At 46.7% G+C, this 21908-nt stretch overlaps 1 long non-coding RNA gene, 1 other non-coding gene and 1 pseudogene across 2 annotated transcripts; all 3 read right to left on the bottom strand.

Annotated features, from left to right (window-relative positions):
- Positions 1-215: 215 nt before the first annotated feature.
- Positions 216-4481, bottom strand: LOC129382948 (uncharacterized). Its single transcript, XR_008610919.2, has 3 exons — positions 4394-4481; positions 370-432; positions 216-291 (listed from the first exon to the last, which is right to left on the bottom strand). It is a non-coding gene; the product is annotated as an uncharacterized lncRNA (long non-coding RNA).
- An 11682-nt stretch (positions 4482-16163) lies between these two features.
- Positions 16164-16345, bottom strand: LOC126524778 (U2 spliceosomal RNA; annotated as a pseudogene).
- A 3989-nt stretch (positions 16346-20334) lies between these two features.
- LOC126524767 (U6 spliceosomal RNA) lies at positions 20335-20437 on the bottom strand. The gene has a single exon (XR_007598061.1). It is a non-coding gene; the product is annotated as a U6 spliceosomal RNA (small nuclear RNA).
- Positions 20438-21908: the final 1471 nt, after the last annotated feature.

The raw sequence follows: 21908 nt of genomic DNA, 5'->3' as shown, positions 1-21908 counted from the left end.
CATAGTCAATGACGGGTTCGGTTCGTTCACATATTCACATCATGATTCACAGATGCATGAAGTGTTCATATTTGCGGTGGCACCCCGCGGTCTGTGACAGCCGCTGACGCAGCCACAATTCTGACCAATTTCATAACACTAAGTGAACCATTCGCTTTCTGAACTGTTATAAGGTTCCGCCCCGGGATACGTAGGATGCTCGATTTAGATGCTCACCGAATTCAGGAGCTCAGCCATGTGAAGTACCTTGTCAGCGCAGCGCACGACAGATTGTTTGAAATTGTGAAGTGTCTGAAATTGGAAGCAGCGAATTGGTCATTTGGAAGTACAGCACTTCGCATATGTCTATCGCCGACGAGGCTTACTCACATCGTTTGTGTAGCTGCTATAAGCGAAACAAACTCTGATTAATAGGCACACTTGGTCCATGTCCTGCAGAAGAAATAAAGTGGCACAGTGACAATGTTTCATAGTGGTGGCAGGTAGTGCACGAAGAGACAGTACGTTTCGACCTTCCCTAAAAAGCATGACCAATGCGCATTTATTATGGAATTTCGAGGTCCGAAAGCGACGCAGGCGAAATGAGAAGCGTCTAACTGTTGGAATTTAGACTATTTTGGACACGTGCCTTCTCCTAGGCTACGCTGAATAGATGGCGCGCATGTTGTTCTGCATTCGCTCCCATGGGAATGCAGTGGTGGTGGTGCCCTTTTGCTTTTACACCTAAAAACTTAGCGTGTATGTCGTCATACGGGCGCTCCCTTTCTTGTTTCTTTTTTTGATGAGAAAGCATCAAAAGGTTCATTCGGCAAAAACTTTGGCGTGTGACGTCTGGACAAGCAAGAAACGGCACCTAAATTTCCATTTCTTGCGACACCACATAACGCGCGCGTCTCCACGAAGCAGAGGGGACAAAAGGGTACACCTGCTTAATCGCTATTGCGCCAGGCACTGTGTGAGGGGAGAAGACATCGCCATGACGTCCCGTCACCCTCGCTCCCACTCTTGGAAGCTTGTATTATCCGCGCGTTCCCTGTGAGCGCAAGCTCCTGCTTACGCTCGAACTGTGCCTCTGTAAGGCCAAATCAAAATGCACCAAGCCAACGCCTCCTAGATAGCAGGCCTGTGCCTCTGTTTCACGACGCCATGGTACTTCCACCTGTATTTCCCATGTCAAGCCCGGCATGAAGAATAGGTGACGGCAGAGTCCTTACTTCGCATATGGCAGCCTGACATTCGATCCTTAGACGGTCGGCAAGGTAGCATGACGCCACGGATAGAAGTGCAGCCCCCTTCTGCCGTTGGCCAAACGTCTGAAGGCGCTCGCTTACCCGCGAGGAATTCATAACCCAAAGGACGGCTCAATGGCGTTCAATTGGGCCTTAATGGTTTCACATTCAGAAATCATAAAGAACTGCTTAAATGTCCTTCAGCTTTTTTTAGCGTCAGGAAATCTTTTCATTATTGGAATATAGTTAGGCAATACGTATATTTTTACCGTTGGGTTGCAGTAACTGGTAGCTTATAAATAACCATTTTTTTGCAGATACTTTATTACTAAACGGAGTTGGAGTAATTTACTGTTTAGTTAATAAATTCAGGTGGCTAATGCATTCGAGCAGTAAGAAGCCAGTCTTCTACAAGCACCATCTAGCCGAACGATAGGGTATCATAACCAAGCTCTGGAGAGGGCTACGCGAGCTGTTATTTCACTTTTGGAGCCTCGGCGAAACCGAAATTAGTGACAAAAAAGACACGAAGGCGTTGCTCTCACCGTGCTGGGATTTCGGCGCGCTATCACCGTCCCTAACGTGGGCCGCGGATGCGTCCAGTGGAACCGCTACGCGCTAAATCTGCAAATCACTTGCGCTGTGTCATAGCCTGGCTATGCTGTAGCGCTAAGCTCGAAGGTTTGATTCCTGGCTGCACAGGGGGAAGTACCTAACGATGACCTACACTGACAATGCCACGAGACACCACTATTCACGTTCAAGAAAGGTGAGCAATTTCTTTTCCGGTCTACCGCGTCTTTATTTACAAGTGCTGTATAGTTGCCTAAACGGCAACCCACACGGAGAGAGGTACTGTGGACACTTAGCGTCTACAAGAAAACTACAACCACGATAAAAACACAACCGCTTTTATGTTGATTACAATGCGACAAAACACACAAGAAAAGCAGCTGCAAACGAGCTCTCAGGGCAATATGAAAAATAAATCTGGTCATATTATTCTTATCCAGTCGAAAAAACTCGTAGTTTCAGCCGAAAGATGAAGAATAGATTGCGATAGCAAATTGCTAGACAGCTGTACCAAATCAGGATTGTTGTTTTATGGGCCAGATAAACTTATAAACTTTCATTTAACGTTTCATTTAAGGACGAAAAACATGTACACATCTTATTCAATGACCACGGCCGCTTGCTGCCAAATCACAGAAGTGAGGAAGAATGACAGCAGCAGCAAGAGAGCAGCCCTTCGTGTTGCCTTTCGCTTGAAGGTGAACTATGCGGCTGAATATAGAGCACACAGAACCCTCAGCGCTCGTCCACTAGGCTAACCCCACCGCAAAACGCTTTCAAAATAGGCCCGGGCAAGGTCGCATTCAGCCGCGGCTTACACCACCTATTATTATTATTATTTTTACTTAGTGGTATCACCTATTAAACGGGGCACTTACAAATAGCAACCTAGCCTGCTTCAGGTAGTTAACTATGCAATACAAGCTTTCCTTCTAATATTCTTGTATAAATTTTTACATTTTATTTTTCACTTCTTCTAAACTATCTACATACCTTGTACCGCTACCTATGCCTGTAACGGATTCGATCGTCTCAATACATTATCTCTCTTTTTTGCACCAATACTCCAAATGTCTTGCTTATTTCGAGTTCTGACCGGTTGATGACTCTGACCGCTGTAAATCCAAACCCTTCTGGAAGGTGTAGCATGCCTGCTGTTCTCACTGCGTGAATCCCTTCGCATTCCATTAAGATGCGCTGAGTGGCCTCCGGATTTTTTCTGCAGCCTACACATGGCTCAACTCGTTAAGAATAGTTGCTCTGTTATTATTGTCCCGAGGGAACCACCGCGAGCCTCAATTAGAAAAAGCACTGCCCTTTGTGCTATCGTACAGATTTTCTCTTCTAATTTTTTTCTTCCAATTCTTGAAAATTTTCATCGACTATTTGTTTCCGTTGCATGTATGCAATTTGCTGTCTCTCTCACTCACTTTTTGATGACTCCTGCTTATCTGATTGCACTTTCAGTTACTCTCTACTTGGTTGCCTAATTTCTTGACCAACTCCTCCATTTGTCTCAACGCTTTTCTGGTACAGAAACTTAGTCACTTTGGCTACCCTTACGCAGTTTAGCCGCCGCTGGTGTAGAACGTCTCCTGATGCCTTGCGCGCGACGGAATTTGGCGCGCTTTCTCCCCACCTTGCTTCTTGGTGCATGCGAAATTGGGCCCACTTGCTTCCCGGTTCACCCTCGCATGCTTACACTCGCACCCAGGACATACGGTGCGCAGGCCCTGATGTTATTGCACTTGGGCTTTTGCATGGAGTATTGCGGTGACGTAGACGCCGATGACGACCGCGCGAATCCACCTGGAGTGTCCCCATAGTTTAGATCACAATGATAAGTAAGACTCGGGACATTAGCCATCCCGACTAATCGAATTCTGGACACTTGACATTTGCTCAAACGTTGCGACTGTCCCACTAAGTTTCGCACCGCTGGCATCCGTATGCGCATTTGCACTTCGAAACCACTCGCGCCGGCACCTACGTGGTCTCTCTGAGGCGGTACGACATGCTGCATCAGTGGCTTAGCGCTGGGCCATGGTTGGGCAAATAGCTATGTCTACAGAACAAAATAAAGGCTTATCAATATATACCTCTGCGGATGCACTGCTTCGTGCTGAAAAACGGGATTCATCATGTGTATTGGGCGCCTACATTTTGAATTAAGATTTGAGGAGAAAATAAGGGTTGTAAGATTGTTTTTGGCTTGTTGAATGTCCGTCTACATAGCCTAAAGGCTGCTACATCCAGCTGTTGCACTGGGGACCTTCGTTAAAATTCAATCACTCGTCACGCTCATTTATCTACCTTAAGACACAACCTGGGCCTGTAAGATATGCAGAAAATCCAAATCCTACTGAAGCAGCAGGCAAATATGCGTGAAAAGTGATTAATAAAAAAACGAGAGCAGGCTGGTCAAATGGACTGGTTCGCGGAGTCCTTGCCTGTTCTGCACTCTACGTTTCTATTTCGGTTGAGCTTCCGAAGGTATAACACTTGGACATCATTCCCAATCACAAATACGTCCTACCTAGACGTTAATTTTCAAGCTCCTAAAGTATAAACATGCGTCCTAAATAACTTACGTGTAGTCGTGTAGGCTTTATGTTCATCCTGATGATATCGTCCTTGCAAGCCAGCATGATGTTTGTGGCCATCCGCATAGCAGCGGCGTATTCCCGCGGATCTGCAACGATGACAAAGTTTGGCAGTTTATCATTTCACTGAACCTCACCAAAGCTATGCATCATATGATTTTAAATAGCGCAATTGCATGAATGCTTCCTATATAGTAGAACCAGGAAAGTATCGAAAAGGTTTCAATCGTTACAATCATATCCCACTACTTTGCTCAATTAGAAAACATCCAGGTAACGTCGCCCTTAGGCGCATTGTGCACAAGTCGTAAATAACAATTTTTCTGACCCGCAAATATCTGGATTTACGAACTACCGCAACTGCATCCGCAACTTTTGTGCTCTACTTGAAGGAAACCGAATGGGGACGCATAGTCTGAACGTATGTATGTGTATTGACATAAAGGAATATTTTTTAATAATGCACGTGAGAGTTGCTTTTCTAGGCGCACTGTAGCAAGGGCATTCTAAATTAGAATCGTAAAGGTTTCCTCGCAGCCATAGCTGTTTTGCATGGGACTCGGTTCTGCGTCTGAGCTGCTAGGATGGTGAATATTACGCCGCACATGTCTCAATAGTCGTCACACTTTCATTTTGTGACATGTTCTCCTGCACTGTCCTCATGACGAAATCTTTCGACTTGATTTCTTGTCTCACCACTCCGCTGTAACCTACTTCTCGGCCAGTCTCGGTGAACTTGACTTCCTGCGTCCACCTGACGTTCCCGACCCAGTCCAGAATAAGCTCTCTTTGGCCACGGTTCTTCCTTTGAAAACGGCACGTCTGCGACGCGCACAACGCGGGACTCGCGAAGTGTTGGCACTTTGTTTAGCCATTCACTGAGATCACAGCTCATGATACAAACAGACAGAGAGAGAGATGAAGAGGGTCATGATACAGATATGTCCATCGGTGTCAATAAGGGCAGTAAGTAGTATGCCATCCACTTCCACGTCAAGTAGGTTATCGGGCGTCAGAAAGGTTAAAAGAGAATTTGCAGGTCGGGCGCCCAAGGCAGCGTCGCCTCCAGCAGTTACAATATTCAGTTTATCTTGGAAGAGCGTCTAGAGAGGTGCGGCGTCAAGTGCCGGTGGGGCAGAGGTAACTGGATACCGCGATTGCGCGGGAAAGGTGAACGACTGGAGCTGAGGGTTGGCGCAGGAGCGTCTGGGAGCGGTGAGCTGTTGCGAACGGAAAACTGCAGGGGTCTGTAGTCGTCGCAGCGAATGTGAAAAAAATTAGCGAGCGCTAGAAGGTGGGCGATATTGGCAGTGGCGGAAATTATGCATAGGGTTATGACAATGAAAACAAAAGAGCGTGTCTTCCTGGGTTTTCTACTGCGATGGATTATGATAGCGGCTGCAGGGAGGAAGAACAGATCTGAGCCGAGACTGATGAAGGGAGCCACGGGTAGATTCGTACGTTAGTCAGCTCTTCCCTAACGGCGGCTTGAATTAAATAAACTGTTGGTCCGGAATCACCGGAAGGGCGCTCGAAATATGAAGTTGGTGACACCGCCTCAATTTCACGTCACACGATGCGGACAAAGCTGTCGGTGGTGTTTTGCTGGTTTGGTATCTGAACATCCGTGCAGGACGATGTAGAGGAAGTGTTGGGAAGCCGCATTAATTTTTAGGCGATGCGCCGTCTATTCAGTTCTTAAGAACGCCTGAATTGCTTGTCTTTAACGGTTGAGCAGTCATTAAAGACCAGCGAGTTGATAGCACCATAAGCAATGTCTTCAATACATGGCTTTGTCCGCCTCGGTTATTTTGGCATGAATTCGGTGGCAAAGGGCGATAACGTCAAATATGTATTACACGTACGACTGCGAGAGAGATTGAGCGCGACGAGAGAGATCTGTAGAAACGGCCCACTGGTGGCTAATTGGTTTTCAAATCAGTGATCAAGCTTCTCTTTGTATAGACCCCAGCTAGTCACTTCTGTTTTGTGAATGTCAAACCAGACGTCCACCGACACGTTGACATAGAAAGCGACATTGGTGAGTCACACTGTGGGGTCCCCCGGATTGTTCGTTGCGACGCCCTCTTAATTCCCAAGCCAATCATCGATGTCGACACTGCCAGTGCCGCGAAGTGAGTCAGAGTCGCAGGGTTGGATGAAGATCACCGGCGTGAGCGCAGGTGTTGCGGTTGACGCAGTGTGTCCATGTGTTGACTTGGTGGAACTTGCCACGACACGTCCACTGCGCAGTTTCATCTTGCGCAGTACTCAGCACCTCCACCGAAACGCCACTGGCAAAGAAATAAGCTAAGAGAAATTTACCAACTATTTACAGCGGGCTGCGACACTCTCTACAAGGCGGAAAGACAATCTTTCAATAGTCCTTTTCTTGCTCCCAGTGGCCTACGTCGTTTTTGTCACATTGACCCCCGTCTCATGAAAATATACAAAGAAAAGTTCAATCCTTGTTTAAAGCATTTCTCGCAATAGGTAGACAAGTGTGCCCTGTCAGACGCGAGGTTATTCGGGCACTGGTCCAGATCATCCTTAGTTCAGAAAGCGTTGGACTTTTTTTGCGCTTCTTAAGGATATGTGAACTGAGAAAGTCTGCGAGCCTTTCTGTTCCCTGTATCGAGATTAGGCTTATTTCTGTTTTTGTCCTTGCGAGTTCACTTGCTCTCGTCTCCTAATCTATATAGTCTATACTTCCATCCACACCGTTACGTCAGCACACAATGGCCAGCTTCTCTAACACTCTTTAACCTTCGCACCCTTTCCCTGTCTTGCTCTGCTCCTTTTGATAATGTGGAACATAAACCTCTTTTTAAGGAGGCAATACACTCCGACGTAACGCGCGCGCGCTCGTCATGGCGGCGTTACGTTGGCGAAAACACGACCCTCTACAGTCCGGCGGCATCTGGCGCCGACGCGACCGGCGGCATTCAGCGCGCTCGGGCGTCGTCCGGCGCCGAATGCAACCGACTTCATTTCGCGCCGACCACGCCGAGCAAGTTAGCGCCTAGCGCCCTCTCTCGTCGAGGTAGAAACTCGCTACTCGGCAGGCTTAGCCAGAACGAGATGGCCTCTTCGCAAGAAAGCGTGCCTGACCTGTGCGGCTCCGAAATCGAAAAGTGTCTGGACGGCGTCCAGCAACACCCTTGTGTCTAGGACACCAAAAGAATGGACTACTGGGATGCGGAGCGGGAAAACAACGCGTGGGAGCAGATACGCATGTAGTCCGGTCTCTCAACAGGAGCGTCAATGCTACGCACGTGTGTGTATACGTCTGCGGACATGCTATGCACGCAGCGCCTGTTTGTTTGTCTTGTTTTCCCTGTTTCAGTCGAAGAGTGCCTGAACTATGGAAACTATGGAAGCACGCCGGAACGGCAGCCGGAATCGACGTGTTTTGCCGTGCCCAAGCGCCGGATCGGACGTCCGGCGTGCGGCAAACCGGGCAGATTTTCATCTCCGACGCGTCCGGCAACCGCACCGTCGTCTGGCCGCAGCCAATGACAGCGTGGCTGGCATGTGACGTTCTCCGACGTTCCCTCCACTGAGGCGGCGCTGGCTGGCCGGTTTCTCGCAGTGTTCTTTTTTTCCTTGCCTGCTGCAGTTTGTTTCCGACAAGAAATAGTCACCAGTTCAGTAAAATTATCTCGAACATGTGCCTGTTATGCAAAGCAGCGCCTAGTACACTAGCACTAAGCTACTGGCGAGATCGGAAGCCGCGACGCGAGAGCATTTCGCGGGCAGACATCCCACACCGACCGTCTGAGCGAGGCTGCTCGCTTCGCTTGCACGTTTGCCCTTTGCACCGACTGCGTCGAGTAAACCAATTGTATATAATTACAGGCGACCTAAGTGTACAGCGTTAATTGTTTTAGCAAACATAAGCGCTCTTCGACGAGCTCGGGTTGGATCGTAAGCGCCGTCTGCCTAGCTAGGCCTACCGGCCCTATCGCTGGCTGTTAGCGGAGTCGTCAGTGGAGAACGCGCCGTCGTGAAGTCTCCTGTCACTTGCAGGGGCATGATTTTATTGGCAGTGTTCGTGTAAAGCGAAGCAGTGTTGTGCAGAGTTGGTTATATTGCGTTTCTCGGCGTGGCTATGAAGTCAAGCTGGGGGCTGGATCTGGGCGGAGCTTAGGCGCAGCTCAATCTTTCGGATGCACGCATCGTGTGCCCCGAATCGTCGTATAGCGCATGCCGGAGCATGCGGCGCCGCACGTCGGATCGGACGCCGAATCGTACCGTGTGTCTCCCGCTTAATGTTTCGTCTTGCGAAATGTGTCTGCGTCCGTGCCATCGCCGAGCAACAGTCCGGTCCGCAGTGGCAATCATTACCGACAGAGAAAGGGCGCGAAAAGATTTGTTTCGATGCTACTCGACAGGCGGCATGGATCGGCACGGTGTTTTGCGCATGCGCTACTCCAGCTGCGGCAGGTGCGCGGCGTTGTACTGTAAGGGGACGGATTTACGCCTGACGCGTTGTAGCCGACCTGGCGTGACGTAGCGCAACCACCGCGAGCGCGCGCGCCGGGTCGCGTCGAAGTGTATTGGCGCCTTTATGGCTTTGATATCCGCAGCCGGAGGTTTTCACATGTACAAGTGGCTATCTGAGTACCTTGTAACAGCTCAACTTCCTTATGCAACCTTGGCAGAAATACCACGGCGCCCAGTTATGCACGCTGGCTTCCAGGGCAATATTGTAAGCCCTGGCTAACCTAAACTCCCTGATTATCCTGGAGACGTCCACTCCGAATTCAGTGGATATTTGCTTTTTGGGAAGGACAGTTTTACTTGGTCCTCATGTCATAACATGTGCGTTCTGCTTAAAGAGTGGCACTCACATGATAAATAGCGTCTCACGCTTTGCGTGTTTGAAATGTCGCCAGGGAAGTGCCCTGAGATTGACTCTATGAGGCGTGATGCTGCATAGGATGCGCTAAACGCTGCAGTGAAACTCGTATCTTTTGCGACAAGCAACAATTTTTAGGGAGGTTCTGCTGACAGGCTCTAGGCGTGAACGCCACACCTAAAACACTCGAAAGGAAAGCTCAATTGAAAAAGATACTTTGCCGGCTTTGCTGGAGAAAAAACAGGCAATCTCTTGAGTGTCTACTGCGCCTAAATCTAGCGCTTTCCGAAAAAGCATTCCCAACGCTTAGCCCGCCCTAGAAATCCCCTCGCAACCAAGTACGAAAATCTTAGAAGGTTCGTAAGTGAATGCATTGGGCATCTGACAGTGACTTAAAAGAAGCAATCCAACGTAACGCGCGTTGATCGACACCGGATGCCTTTTAATTCCTCTAATGCAAGAGCTACTACTAGACATGTCACTCGAGTACCTGATCATGCCGTGCATCTCCTGGTATTTCCACCTTGGACGATCTCCTTCCTCAAATTCGGGTTGTCTTAGCGCGTCTTTTGCCACCATGGAAGTGTTCTTGTACGATTAATGCGACAATAAAGGTATAAAATACAAAGACACCCTGCTGCTAACGTTCAGGTACTTCCTGCGTAGGCACATCTCACTGTCATCTGAACGTGGGCACCACGTTCATACCTACAAATCAGAATTAGGTCCAATCCTTCCACATTATGCAGCTAGAGTTAATCTGCTAAAACACGTATGTTAGAGAAGTCCATTGATTCCACGTGTACTACGACCACTGTAGACGGAGAGCTGTTATCACTGATAATATGAGTCAGCCAGAAAATCGATGCTTCACCTTTACAGACTCTCGGGCAGCTTTTTCTCCTTGCACTTGCTTCAAGCAAAATGTCCTTGCTTTCAAAACATCGACAGCATATACGATCACAGGGTCAAGCAGTCTGGCCCACAACATTGTGCTAGTTAGTGGTTGCCCATCAACTGCGGCTTAACGGGCAACGTCCAGAACTACCCCGCTGTTGGAGTGACTCACGACTCACTGTAACCGGTGTCCAAGCCTTTCTTTAGGAGGCACAGTTCAGCCCTCGTGAACGCGATCGTGTGGCGCTCTAAGTCCGCGCTATCGTCGGATGCGCCCGTGACATCCAAATAAATCATTCAATCACAGAATGCGGACCTATTAAAATAAGTGAATACGATGCTGGTTCTTACAGCCCGATATCGCCTGACAAGGCAGTGCTGTAAGTGTCTACAGCCCGTTCAGGTCAGCGCCATCTACACGAACTACTTCTTTCACAAAGTGCAATCGACGCAATCGCCAATGTTGGAAATGTGCGTAATGACATATACGAACGATTGTGGGCACTTTATGGTCACACGAGCAGTTAATAAATCTGCTTTCAATATACGACATAGCCTTGTAGCAGCTCTGCTAATGCTTTGCGCAACACAATGGTGCCTTTACTCTACTTCCCGGGAAAATGGGCTCTGACAGGCGTGATCACGTGCGCTTGTATATGTTGCGTGTGTATGTTGTACACCTCTGTATTCAGTGTGAGGGGGTACTTTCATGCATCGCTTCTTTCACGCGGAATAGAGTGCATGGTGTTTGAGGAGGCTTCCGGGGCTTGATGGGTAGTTGTGCCGACCGTCGTAGCTCAGTGCTTCTCCACGTCAGGGCAGCAGGAGGGCAGCTGCGGCAACAGGCCTTTCACGAAGCGTGCGCAGTCTGCTACTGAGTCTATTGTAATTGCGCCCCCTGTTGTAGTAATTCTAACTGGTCTTCAGAGTTAAAATCCCAAAGAAAATGATTAAAATATGTTGAGAGAGTGCAAACGGTCTGATGCTTGTTATAGCAATGAGTTTTTTTCCCATAGCAGTCATCTATGTCGTCTGTTTATGTGCTGACGGCGTGGTGTGCTGCGCCTGCAGTCACGATAGTCCTTAGAGTTCTGTAATTTACATGAAAGTTTAAGAAGTGACGTGTGAATAGAGAAACATGCAGAGAAGAAAAGTTGTCGGAGGAGCACCACTTCTTTTGCGTCGAATCGGAAGTTCGGCTACAAACATGCAAGCCACGGGCTAACATATACTGATTTTGGTGCAATGAGGTACAGAACTTTCCAAAAAACGTCAGCTTGCCCGTCGCCATGCTAAAAAAGCGTTTCACGCGCATTTTTTTCGTGCGAGCACCACCTTGAGGAGCATATAATTGAGCGTATCGCGCAGATTCCGCTGCCGAATCTTCGGCTAATGAGTGATACTGTTAATTCGATGCTGCCCGACGCTCCAGATGAAGAAACATTTTGCAGAAGAAACAAGCCAGACTTGACGCCGATCAGATGCTGTTTGCTAAAATTATGCTAAGAGACAATGAGTCAAATATACGCACGCGCTTCAAGCAAATAGGATGCGAATGAAAGTGACACGTGTTGCACAAGTGAAGGATGAGTATTTGTACACAACTGACAAAGTCTGCTCGTTGAAGGACGGCTGACAAAACTCTTCTGTGTGAGGAGCAAAGAACACATTTTGGCAAGTACAACGACAAATAACAACACGTGTCACATAGCAGAATAAAATACAGCTTCAAGTGCAGCGGCCGTATTTCGCAAGAAAACAACTGCAACGACACTGCACCTGCCAGAATTTCCAATATTTTTCCTGCTCAAGCCTTATGTAGTAGTAGCTTGTAAGCAGCACAACTTGAGAACAACATGATCAAGCTAATCCATTGCTCTCCTTCATTTCCTTGCGAAAAGCGAGATCTTAATTCTCTCCTGAGCTCGTACTCCATAAAACAAAAACCACGTTGCGATTCGCTACATGTATTGTGCGCGGCATTTATGGCTATTTGTTGTAAAAGTTTGGCGTTGCTGGTTTATGCGTACGACCCAAATATTACTTCATTACATTCAAATATACGTATATGAAGAGTATATACTATTATGTTGCACGCTGCAAGCTCATATTCTCATCTTAGTGAGTACAGTTAATCGTAGATCTTGGAAAATGTTAACAAATAGTTTTCTTTCTTTTTTAGAAAAGAACAAGTTTACTACTATGGGCAAAAAAATGGTTGTCGATTTATATTGCAAGCGTGTACAGCTCGACAAGAAGTACGGTACATCGCGTTTACAGATAATTCACCCCTACTGGCAATGAGAAATCCAGGGAGCTTAGTTGTGGGAATGGCATTTTTTACTCGATTGAATTTTACATTCCTTCAGACCAAGTGATTTAGATTACGCATGTCGTGGTATAAAAATACTCCCTCCGAGAATTACTTTCGGATAGGGCCCCTACATTCCGATTCTTAAAATAAAATGCGTCTTTAGTTCTCTCTAGAACTGATAGAGGGCTATTTCATCCATCCAGAAATTGTGGTGCTCTTCGCAAATCCAACTTTGTCGAGAATGGCAGACAGACGAGGGAGGTAGCCTTCAAAGCTGGGCGATAGAACGATGACGCCGTCCAGGTAACAAAGACAGGTCGAACCCTTAAGACCGCGTAGAGGAGTGTCCATCATGCGTTCGAATGTTGGAGGTGCGTTATACAACCCAAGAGGCATGACCCTAAATATGTAGGGGCCATCGGGTGTGATGAAAGCAGTCTTCTCGCAGTCACGGTCTTCGACAGCAATTTGCCAGTATTCAGAGCGCGGACATAGCGATGAGAAATATCTGGCACCATGGAGGCAGTCGAGCGCATCATCAATTATAGGGGAGGGGGGATACACATACTTCTTCGTTACCGTATTGAGATGGCGAATCGATGCAAAACTGCCAGCTGCTGTCCTCCTTTTTCACAAGCACCACAGGGGATGCTCAAGGGTTAGAGGAAGGCTCTGTCACATCTTTGTCAAGCATTTTCTCTACCTCCTTTTGGATGACCTGGCGCTCAAAGTGAGACAGTCGGTAAGGGTGCTTGTGAAGGCGGCTGGCGCCACGAGTGCCGATGCGGTGGGCCACGACATGTGTACGCCCTAGTGCACTGTTTTGAACATCAAAAAGATGAAGGTAAGAGAATAGGACAGTACGGAGCGCTTCACTTTGGGAAGGTAAGAGGTCGCGGATAAAATTTTGTGCAGAAGTGCCTTTGTTGGCACCAGTATCACAGGTTTGGCCACCGTCTCATCGTCAGCAGCGAATACGGAAACTCTACATTTTCCACCGGTGATAGTTCGCCTAGTGAGAATCCTTGAAGAAGAATATGAGTCGGAGTCAAAAAGTTGAGGACTGGAAGTAGAGTTCTGTTGGCAACAACCACTATTGTGTGAGGAAGTGTGATGTTCCGCGAGGGCATCAGATCTGTGAGAGGAGTGAGCGAATAGTCCCTATCAGGGACAGGGGCAAACGGGGACCGAGAGAAGTGAGTGGCAGCCTGAGCAGGTAGTAGTAGAAACTCCACTGAACTTAGATGAGTGTAACATGATTCGGCGTCATCAGGGCACAATGGCGGTGAGCCTAAAATGCCAGTAGAACAATCTATGAGGGCAGAGAAGGCGGTCAAGAAGTCAATACCAAGAACAGCATGATGTTGGCAAGCGTCGAGAACTGCGAAAAGAACTGAAGTGTGGTGGCAGGCAACAGTAACGCGGGCAGTGAACATACGAAGAACTCCTGTTTGGGTGCCTTTACCTACTCGCGCTGTAGGGGAGACGGCAGGTGTCAGCACTTTTCGTAGGCGGTGTCGGAGCGTAAACTCATGAAAGATGTGTAGGCGCCACTACCAATGGGAGCAGTAACGTTCACGCCGTCGACAAGAACACCGAGCAAATTTCATCTTCAAGTAGGCTTCAATAAAGGTATTCCGGTCCTTATCGTCAATGCAGCCTCATCTCCGGGAGCTGCACTGGCAAGATTCCCGGGTGGTGGCCAGAGTAAGCGTGGGAGGGAGTGCGACCGCGTTGAGGTGAGCGCGACTGGCGACTCTGATGTGAGGACGATCGGCTAGACCAGTGTCCTGGAGCGGCAATATCAGTGTGCGTTGGTGCAGAGCGTGAAGTAGACGGTGAGGTTCACTGGCCGGAAGGTGTTCGTCGAGAAAAAATGTGCTAGAAGATGGGCCACTATCCTGGCTGTGGTCGCCAGGGAAGCTTGGTTGGTAATACCGACGATTGCGGCAGTGGCGTGAAATTTCGACGCGAGAGCAAGAAAAACAGATTGGCCGATCGTCTGGTGTCCTCCTCTCAGATGGGTTTCGGTAGCGTGGTGTGAAGCGGGTAGTGGAAGCGGCAGTAGCACGAATTGGGGCGGTGGGGTGTTCAGTCTGAGGACGGGAAGCGCACATGGACTGAGGTGCGTGACAGGTGGTTTGTGAAATGCCCATATTCGCAAACTCTCAACGGATGACAGCTTGAATGAAGGATATTGTCGCCAAATGCTAGTGAGCAGCTGCTTGATAAGCGGCTGGAGCCATTGCTTCGAGCTTCTGGTGAACAATGTTGCTTAGGTTTTTAGGCGTCGTGAGCGCATGGGGCGTCACTGGATCGTCGCATGAGGATGTCGCAGCCGTGTTCGGGAGCCTGACAAAGCGGTGACGTATGCGCCTGCTTTATGCTTGTTCAAATTAACGACATTCTGTTATAATGGAGTCAACCATGCTGCAGTGCTTACACACGAGTATGTTGAAGGCATCGTCAGCTGTTCCTTTCAACACGTGGCCAACCTTGTCCGCCTCTGGAATGTCTTTGTCAATGGTGCGGCACAAGGATTGCACGTCTTGGATATATGCAACGAACGATTATATTTACGTTTAACATCTGGGCATGAGTTCGTGCCGGGCTGTCATTTGTAGCACGACCAATCGGCCAAACAATTCGCGCATATTCTACTTGCAGACATCCCAACTTGTCAGTTCTTCGTGCGTATTAAACCACACGCGAGCTGTGGCCCGTAGGTAGAAAAGGATGTTCGCGAGCATTAGCGCCTCATCCCACCTGTGGTGCTAGCTAGCGCCCTCATACCATAGGAGCCATCGGTTTCATCTTTTATCTACACTTCAAGCTAGCTATATGTTGTTGCAGTAAGCTCTCGACTTCACCCTGCGTGGCCTCAATGGGTCCAGCTAATTTTCTGCCAATCTCTTGGTACTTGAAATGATTCTAAATATACATCTGTTTCATTGAGACGTACGAAAATTGTCCTTCTTGACCTCAGAATCCATACTCAACTATTTTTTTTTCGCCACATGTTTTCTTTTTGTGATACTCAACCCGTGGTGACTTGAACTATACATCAGTTCCACGTTGAAGTTATGCATTGAAACGCAGCTCTTAAGCGCATGTTTCTGCATAGAGCGTCGGCGTGCCTCAGCATCCCTCGTAACCGAGCGAACGAGCACAGCGAAGGAAAGAGCGATTGCGTAGTGCAGTGGGCGGTCAAAGACAGCGATAGTGAATAGAGCGCGAGGAGGAAAGCGAAGGAAGGGGTATTGCGAAAGCGTGGAACGACAGCCATAATGCCGCGGAAAAACGGGCTCTGTGGCAACGACGGCGACGAGATGGCGCTAGGGTAGCGCGCGTCAACATGGAAACACAGCGCGGCAAGAGCGGATGTTTGTGTGCGACGGCTGCTTTGAATTCCACACATACGTGACCTACGCGCTGCCTCTCGCCATTTCCCAATTAGGTAGGTATTTGCGCGACACTTCGGTCCATCTGCAACGTGCCACGCGAGTCAGATTTTCCGCGCCAGAGAATCAATGACCAAATGATACCACGTATACAGCTGAGCTAAAATATGGTATTAGTGATTATCGTAATCGTCGGTGAATATTTATAGCGAAGCTTCATATGGCTTGGTTTATATGAAAAATACGTCCGTCAGCAAGAGCTGTGCAAGCTTGGGAATTCCTCCCCATACGTGTGCATATCCCGAAGACAGTGCAATACCATGCCCACATGTGACGGAGGTGAAGCAGACTTGAAGTATTCCGGCAATTTGCAAAAATAAGTTTAATATTTTAGGTCCAAATACAACCCCTATCAGATATTAGGCTGAGAAGAACAGATACTACAATTTGATCCACGTCGGCCATGTCTTCCTACGCACCGCCCTCTGTGTGCTTTCCAAGTGCTTGCGTATATCCTTTTCTTTCCTTCCGCTCTCCCGTGGTGACGATCCCGTGAGCGTACTGCCAGCTATTAACGCGAGGCGGAAAGAAATGCGAACCCTTCATGCGGCCCCGGTCCCGCAAATTTGGCACGTTTCACCGGAGTAACGACCAGGTTTTAGAGGAAGTTATTCGGGAACCAGTTATTTTTTTTTGGTGGTCTGTGCTGTGTATGGCCGCTTGTGGTTTTCGAGTGACCTCACGATCGTTAGGACACTGCGGGACGTCGACCATTGCACAATTGCCTTGGCTACGGTGAAGCAGCGTGTGCCCTCGGAGTGCGGTCAGGTGCGTGTCTGCTGTACAGGTCGGGACTTGTTAGTAAAGGGTGTCATGCCACGTTTTACAATACAGGGCTGAGTAACGTACTGGTGACTGATCATCTTGTGAGCTCAACATCACGGGGGAGCGACGAGTCGCACCTCGCCTTCCATGTATGTGCATACGGCGTTTGACGCAAGTCAATGAACAGTTGGGCGTTGAGGCGCCCACATACACAGCTTCGCTGGTCATCCACCTTCAAAGAGGGGAATGACGCCGAATTTTTTTACTAGTACGTTTATTTCGCCTTTCGCTTCGTAGTATCGCTGCAGTTGCATTTGAAACACAAACCTCAATACTGCAGTTGGCCACGAACTATGCACGCAAGAAAGCCTTTCACGTCCACTGTAGTTGTATTTTTCGCACAAGGACGCGACGGCGTTATGAATAGCGCAATTTCTTCAATAACTTTTCATCACCAGCTTTCTTTATATCCACTGCCGGATGAGGGCCCCTCTCTGCGATCTCCAATGACACCTGTCTTGCACTAGCTGATTCCAAGTTGCGACTGGAAATTATCCTGTTTGATTATTTTACCTAATTTTTATCCGTCCCTTGCTGCGCTTCCCTTTCCTTGTCACCCATTCTTTAATTTTAGTGGTCCACTGGTTATCTACCCTAATCAATACAAAGCATGTCCACCTCACTTTTCCTCTTAATATCAACTAGCGCATTCGCTATCAGCGTTTGCCTTCTTATCCACACCTCTCTCTTCAGGTCTGTAAATGTTGCGCCTAACACTATTCCATTCATGGATCTTTGCGTGGTCTTTAGCCTGTTCTGGAGCTTGCTTTATAACCTCCAAGTTTCTCCCCATATGTTCGCGCCGGTAGAATGCAATAATTTAGCGTCTTTCATTTTTGAATTACAGTACCAATCTCCTAGGCAGGATTTTGCAATGCCTACCCCATGCTCTGCAATACATTTTCGCTCTTCTGTAATTTTTCTGATCATGATTAGGGTACTCTGTGAGTAACTCACCTAGATAAACGTACTCCTGTACTGTCTCTAGAGGCTGACTGGCGATGATGAATTTTCTTCTGTTGTCGGGCTATTGAACATTATCTTTGTCTCCTGCATAATAATATTAAACCCCACACTTACACTTTCTCCGTTCAGTTCTTCATTAATTTGTTGTAATTCGTTCCCGGTGTTGCTGAACAGGACAATGTCGTTTGCAAACCGAAGACTGCTGAGATATTCACCGTTCATCGTCACTCCTTCACAGTGCAATATAGTTTGAATACTTCTTCTAAGAATGTACTCATTACCTTTGGAGAGATTGTGTCTCCTTGCCAGACTCCTTCCTTGATAGCTAACTTTCTACTTTTTATGTGGAGAAGCAACGTAGCTGTGGAAACTTTGTAGATATTTCCCAATATGTCCGCGTATGCCTCCTGTACTCCTTCATTACGCAATGGTTCTATGACTGCTCGTATCTGTTCTAAATCAAATTGTTTTCATACTCTATGAAAGCCATATAAACAGGTTATTGTACGGTGCAGCTTTCAAAATTACTTCTTTGATGACGTGTGGGTGATCCATTTTAGAATACCCCTTCCCGAAGCCAGTCTGTTGTCTCGATTGACGGAAAATAGGTGCTGCACTGGTTCTATTCAAAATTATCTTCGTCATTATTTTATAGAATACTGAAAACAAGCTAACGGGCCTAAATTCTTGAATTCTTCAACCTCTCCTTTCTCAAGGATTACTATAATATTGCCATTTTTCCAGCTCCCTGGTACACTTGAAGTCGCAAGACAATGATTATAAAGGGCCACAAGATTTTAGGCATGACATCTCCATCTTTGATAATGTCAACTGTGATTCCATCTTAACCTGCCTCTTTTTCCAGGTTCATGCCTTGCAAGGCCTTCCTTACCTCATCGCTCGTCATAGAAGAAGCCCCTGTATCGTATTTATTCTATTTAGAATTCAGGTAGCCTGGCTTATCTGGTTACTTTGAAATGTCAGTATAAAATTTGTCCCCTTTACTATACCATTGAAATTGCAGGTAACGTCAACGCGCTTATGTTGAAGTGCATACGTATTGGCTTGTCCTATGCAACGTTTGCTTCTAAGGGATTTCTTGCTGCGGCTGTTTTTTACTGCTTCCTCAATCTTCACTGCTTTACAATTTCCAACATCCCTTATTTTCTTGTTGTTGATCAGTTTTGACAGTTCAGCGAATCTATCGGATATCTTGAGTTAGACGCCTTGAGGCTTTGACGTTTATTATTTTGGTCCATGTTACTGGGGGGAGTGTACCTACTGGTTGCCTTGGTGCCTTACCTCCCACTTCCACTGCTGCTTCCTAAATCAGCCTAGTTGCGGTTTCACTCATTACGTCTATGTTATATTTATCTTCCTTTTCTAAAGCTGCATTTTTGTTTGCTTGTATCAGCCTGAATAAATCTGATTTCATCCTTACTGTGTACAGGTTGACCTCTCTCTTTTTGACTGATTTTACTATTTCTCTCCAAATTGAAAGAGACCCTACACCTCACTAATTGCTGTTCATTGCACTTTAGCCTATCTCACATTTGTAAATCCTCACTATGATGGTACCGGCAGAGAGTATGAAATATATTTACTTTGTACTTTCTCCTTTTGGGTGTTTTCATGTAAACTTCCTGCTAGGGAGCTTCCTGGAGAAGGTGTAGATTATTCAGAGGCTATTTCTTTCCCCGAATGTTACCAACATCTCTTCTGTAGTATCGCCAAAATTGATACCATAATAGCCAATTCCTTATTGCACAGCATGCTTTGCCCCACTTTTGCATTGAAGTCGCCGATGACTACAGTATACTGAACTAGCACCTTTCTCATTGCTGATTTAACATCTTCATAAAGCAGTTCTATTTCTTCATCATCATTACCACTCGCGTGTACAGCGTAGGCCTGTACTACTTTTATTTTGCACTTCCTGTTCAGCTTTATTATGACCACTGTTACCCTCTTATTAATACGGTAGAATTCATGCTGCCCGCGAAGTCGTTATGGATGACAAATTCCACCCCGTATTCTCTCTGATCTACAAGACTTCTCTAGGAAAGGACGTGGCTGTTAGTCATACCAGTATAAGCCTCACTAATTGTATCTTCACTAAAGCCAATAATATCCCACGCAATGCCTGATAATTCATCAAATAGCCTTGCTGAGCTAGTCTAACACGAGAGCGCTTCCGGGCTAAATGTTGACATGTTAAGTTAACAGTGGTGGTCTCCGGATGCGGAGATTCTGAGCACCCTCTGACGCATCGCAGGACTGACCGTCGCTTTTATCAGGTGCTCCGCAGACGCTGAAGACTGAGGCCCATGAGTAATTGCAGGAATAATGAGGGAGCTACAGTTGACGAAGACTGCCCAACAGAGGTCTTTTCTGATGAGAAAGTGTCTGTACTGGCTTAGTGGGCCTTCTTAATTTTGCTGCACCTGGGCTAGTATAGCCGCACTTCCTCTGGGCAATTTCTTTTTTGGCTGGGGCAAGGCGACTCTCCAACCTTGAATGTGTGATGGGCTTGAGGAGGATTCAAAATTATGTCCTACGGATTAGAAGCGCAGTGTTCTGCTCCATGCCACCACATTTTTTTTGTGTGCATCTGGAACGCTTCACGTTTCTGTGTGCCATCCTTGTGCAGGGGCCATGCGAATCTGCTCTGTATCGACCCAATTTTAGTATATGTACTTTGTAAGTCCATATATTTTATTGTCCTACTTATTTATTTATATTTTATTGTACTTTGGAAGTATAATAAAAGTTTGTTAACCACAACATAATTTTCACAAACCGCGTATGCTCTGGTGATGGGCAATATATCGCAGTTAGTATCCCGATCTCAAAGGACATAGTACTCTGTTAGAGTGGTAAACGAATATCATACTTGTACTGGTTTTTTTTTTTTTTTTACTTGGCATATCCTGCTATTGGGCTTCAACTGCAGCACATTTGCAAACATAATTCTTTTCATTTATTTTTAATGCTACTGAATGTATAGTGCAAAATTTTATTAGGAATTTCTTTTTTTTTAAGAATATAGCCAAATTTCAGCAAACTGGCGCTTTCGGGAGTGCCGCCAGGGGGCTAAACATATTTCATAGCTATCTAACTCGGCACTGCGACAAGATTTCACGATTCTCCAAACATCAGATGTCATGTCTTTAAAGGCAAATGAATTTTTAATTGGTTTCTTGGCGGTTTTTGTAATTGTTGCAGTGTTCACGGTGTTGTTGCAAAATTCTTTTGACATATTAGTAGTCTGTTTCAGTGCAGTGTGCATTTGGTCAAATTTAGAGATTTATACTTCCCATTAGAGGCATTTACAAAACTGCTATGTTTTGATGTGCTAAAGCGAAGTAAACCTGACACTCTGGTTATTAAAATTTCTAGATTTTCAGTGCAATATCTTAAAACTGACGTTGAAAATATGACACCTACGGTTTATAATTTGTAAATGTCTCAATATATAAATATGCAACCCTGTTTATTAAATTTTATGCTACAAAATCGGCTTTAAATAATAATTTGGTAACGTGTATTTAGATATAAACAATTACGCACTTAACTTTCCACCACACCAGCGAAATTCTTCTTTCGGCACACATGCTATGTGGCAAATTGCAAGCAACGCCACCAAGGCTCCCACGCCTTTCATTGTCTGTCAGGGGACTATCAACATTCGACACGGCTTTCGCTACTGGATGCTATCGTGCTCAAGTTGATATTTACGCCACGCTCTTATTGCTTTCTTGCATTCATGAAGGACGTGCAGTGATTGAGCGTGCTTGCTTATTGCAAACTTAATGGTATTGATCACACAACCCTCTCGTTCAAACGATCCGAGTACTCAACAATCCATCTTTTGTTGCACATTAGAACGTCACAATATGTGCACACCTGGCTTCCTGTTAGCAAGCCGATGCCTCACAGAGTGCACATATTCAGCTCAGGCGATCAAAAAATATGTGCACAGGGTCGGAATTTTCAGCAGGACCACTTCCTTTCTGCGAAGATACACTACAAAAAAAAATTATAAATATTGTAATCTCCTTACCGTGCTCCCAAAGAACTGCGGTTTGTCATTTCCATATGTTTTCGCACGTGGGTGCCGTTCTATGTCCTTGAAGGCATGTGCTAACAGGCTGCCGAAATTTTATCTTTCACCCATTT

The sequence above is a fragment of the Dermacentor andersoni genome, chromosome 3 (genome assembly GCF_023375885.2).
Source record: "Dermacentor andersoni chromosome 3, qqDerAnde1_hic_scaffold, whole genome shotgun sequence".
Classification (NCBI taxonomy): Eukaryota; Metazoa; Arthropoda; class Arachnida; order Ixodida; family Ixodidae; genus Dermacentor; species Dermacentor andersoni.
Note: the sequence above shows the minus strand (reverse complement) of the source record. Positions and strands in the feature narration are given on the sequence as shown.